Source organism: Tupaia chinensis, unplaced genomic scaffold (genome assembly GCF_000334495.1).
Source record: "Tupaia chinensis unplaced genomic scaffold, TupChi_1.0 Scaffold143814_1, whole genome shotgun sequence".
Lineage (NCBI taxonomy): Eukaryota > Metazoa > Chordata > Mammalia > Scandentia > Tupaiidae > Tupaia > Tupaia belangeri.
The window spans coordinates 343995-347078 of NW_006203664.1; the positions used below are offsets into that span (position 1 = coordinate 343995).

The following is a 3084-nucleotide window of genomic DNA, read 5'->3' on the forward strand; positions in this document are numbered from 1 at the left end:
GCTGGGGGAGCCCGAGGTCGTGGGGCCGGCAGGCTCCGTGTGGGTGCCCCGGGCTGGGGAGGAGGAGCCGGACGAGGGCAGCCCCCGAGGCTGTGAGAGAAAGGGGCGTCCGCGACCTCTGGGACACGGGAGCATCCTGGAGCTGTGGCTGAAGGTGCGGGCCATGAGGGCGGCGTCGGGGTGTGGAGAAGGAAGCAGAGTCGAGCTCCTCCCGGTGCCTGCGGGAGAGGGGCCAGTGGAAAGGGGTGTCCCCGGCCGGGCGTCCTGGGTGGAGACTAGCCGTGGTGGTCTCACCGGCCCGTGGGTGAAAGGGCAGGGCAGGCCATTAGACCGGGCCCCGGGGGGGCCTGCCGCTGTGGGGCTAGGGCCGGCAGGGCCGGCCCGGGAGGGCGCCGCCAGTGGGGATGCCTGGGGCTGTGGAGACCAGGTCTGCGATGGCGCCAGACCTGGCTGGCAGCAAGGAGATAGGCCGCGGGGTTGCACCGGGCCCTTGGGGAAGAGGGCAGGCTTTGGGGGTGCCAGGGGCTATGGCGTGGCCAGAGGCTGTGAGAGTACCCAGAACTGTGGAGGACGATATCACATGTGGGGGTGCTCCAGGTCTGTGGGGGACAGGGCAGTCAGTGCCGCTTCCTGGGGCTCTGGCTCAGGAGGCAGTCTGTGGGGATACCCCTGGCTCATGGGGAAGGGGCCAGGCTGTGGGGGTACCCATTGCTGTGGAGGAGCAAGGCTCTGGGGACACCCTTGGCCTGTGGGGCCCAGGGCAGACTGTTGGGGTGCCTTGTGCTACTGAAGAGGAAACTAGATGTGGGGATGACCTAGGATTCAGGGAGAGGGGACGGGCCGAGTGGGTAGAGGCAGGCTCTGGAGGTGAGCCAGGGTGGAGGAGGGCTCTGCACTCTGCAGCACTGACTTGTGCCGATGAGCAGGAGGCAGGTTCTGGGGGTGCACACGGCCCATGGGGTGCAGAGGAGGCTGTGGGAATATGCAGGGTTCTAGGGAGGGAGGCAGGCTGTGCCAGTGTCCCAGGGCTATGGGGACCGCGACAGCGGGTGACAGTGTCCCAGGCTGAAGGGGCGCCCAGAGCCATGGGAGAAGAGACTGGCTGTGGTGGTATCCCCGGCCCGTGGGATAGGCAGCAGGCTTTGGGGGTGCCTGTGGCTGAGGCAGTGGCTGGAGGTGCTGGGGAGGAGACATGCAGTGGGAATGTCACCAGCCTGTGCTCAAGGAGGCAGGCTGCTGGGGAGCAGGGGGCTCTGGTGCCTGCCTCTCTGGGGGTACCAGGGCCTGTGGGTCAGGAGGCCGACTACAGGGATGGATCATGTCTGTGTGCAAGGAGGCAGGATGTGGGCGTGTCTGAGCTGGTGGGGCTGCCCAAGGCAGCAGGTGCACCAAAGCCTAGGGCTGCCCTGGCAGGGGTGCCCACAGCAATGGCTGTGCTGGGCTCTGGACGGATGTCCACCGTGTGGGCATCTGGTCCTGTGTGTCAGGAAAGCAGCTCCAGAGGTGTCTTGAGCCTGTGGGACAGAGACCTGGCCGTTGGAGTACCCAGGGCTGCTGGGGGCCCCGAGTTTCTGGAGGAGCTGTGGCCCGTGGGAGAGGCTAGTGGCAATAGGGCTGCCTTAGAATCGAGGGCAAGAGGTCAGGCTGTTGGGGCTCCTGTGGCTCCTGAGTTACCTGAGCTTGTTGGGGAGGGTTCTGGCTCTGGGGTTACCCCAAGATTTGGAGACAGGAGGCTGAGTGCCAGGTTTCCTGTGGCAACCGAGGTGCCCACAGGTCCCTGGGCTCCTAGCCCTCTGGAGGTGGAGACTGGTCCCGGGGCTGGCTTAGGCTTGTTGGGAAGGATACAAGCTGCAGGAGTACCTGTGACTGTGGGAGTGTCCTCTGCTGCTGGGGGCCTCATGGCTCCCAGGGCACCTAGGCCCGGGCTGGAGGAAGCTGGCTCTGGGCACGTCTCAGGTGTGTGGAGGGAGAGAGAGATAGTGAGGGGACCCACAAGGATGGGAGTGCCTTTCTCTGCTGGGGTACTCGGGCCCACGGGGGAGAGGACTGGCTCTGGGGGAACCTCAGGCTGGTCAGGAGGGCAGCACACCATAGGGGTGGGGCTGCTTGCGTCAGGTGGGGAGGAGACACCCTCTGGGGGGCTTGTGGGCAGACAGGCTGCTGAGATGCCTGTGGCTGCCCGTGTTCCCACGGCTGTGGGAGTGCCCCCTGCCTCTGGGGTCTCTGGACCAAAGGTGGAGGATACTAGCCCTGGGGATGGTTCAGGCACATGGGCCACTGAGACGGCCACTGCCACCAGGGTTCTTGGGTCTGTGGATGGGGAGGTGGGATCTGAAGGTGTCTTAGGCCTGTGGAGAAGGAGGCATAGTGGGACAGCGCTGGAAAGCGTCAGGGTGCCTCAGCCCCCGGGGATGCTTGCAGCTGTAGGAGTGCCAGTGGTGGGGCGTGTGCCCGCTGCAGTGTGGGTGACTGGGTCCCCGGGAAGAGAAGCGGGCTCGAGTGTCTCAGGCCTGACGGTGGGAGACAGGGCTGCAGGGGAGGGGACTGGAGGCAGCAGTCCCCTGGAACTGGCAGGGAGGAGCCAGGCTGTGGGGGCGTCTCACGGCCAAGGTCTCGTGACCAGGTCGTGGAGCTGTCTGAGGCCCGTGGGGCAAGAAACAGCTTATGAGAATGCTCTAGGAGTGTCAGGTATGAGAACAGTTGTGGGGGTGCCCCCGGTTTCTGGGGAGGAAACAGGCCCTGGCCATTTCAGAGGGCACCCACAGAGTGGGAGGGGACAGGCTGGAGGAGTGCCAGCAGTCAGAGTGAGGGGCCTTGGTAGGGGAGAGGATTATGTGGAGGAGGACCGACTGGGGGGCATTTTCTAGTATTATGTGTATGGGTTGGGGGGGTGTCCTGGGGTTCTGTGGGGTCAGGAATAGGTTAGGGGTTTGTCCTGTGCTGTGAGTGAAGGCACAGGCTATGTAAGTGTGTCTCAGGATGGGGGAGAGAGGTGTCTTAGTGTACGTGGGGTGACAAATTGGGAAGTTTTCCAGGGGAGGGAGAAATTGCAAGGAGAGGGGTGTCTCCGAATTTCATGTAGGG

The 3084-nt window shown here is 64.6% G+C and overlaps 1 protein-coding gene across 2 annotated transcripts in view; it reads left to right on the forward strand.

Moving 5' to 3' along the window:
* KIAA0753 (KIAA0753 ortholog) overlaps positions 1-3084 on the forward strand; it is an 86687-nt gene that overhangs the window by 1658 nt on the left and 81945 nt on the right. Inside the window, exon 1 of one of the 2 annotated variants that reach the window (XM_006165139.3) lies at positions 19-154. The exons of the other annotated variant lie outside the window; for it this stretch is intronic. The gene's annotated coding sequence lies outside the window, so the exon portion shown is untranslated. Of the gene's footprint in view, positions 1-18; positions 155-3084 lie in introns of those variants that run through there. 2 annotated transcript variants of the gene reach the window in all.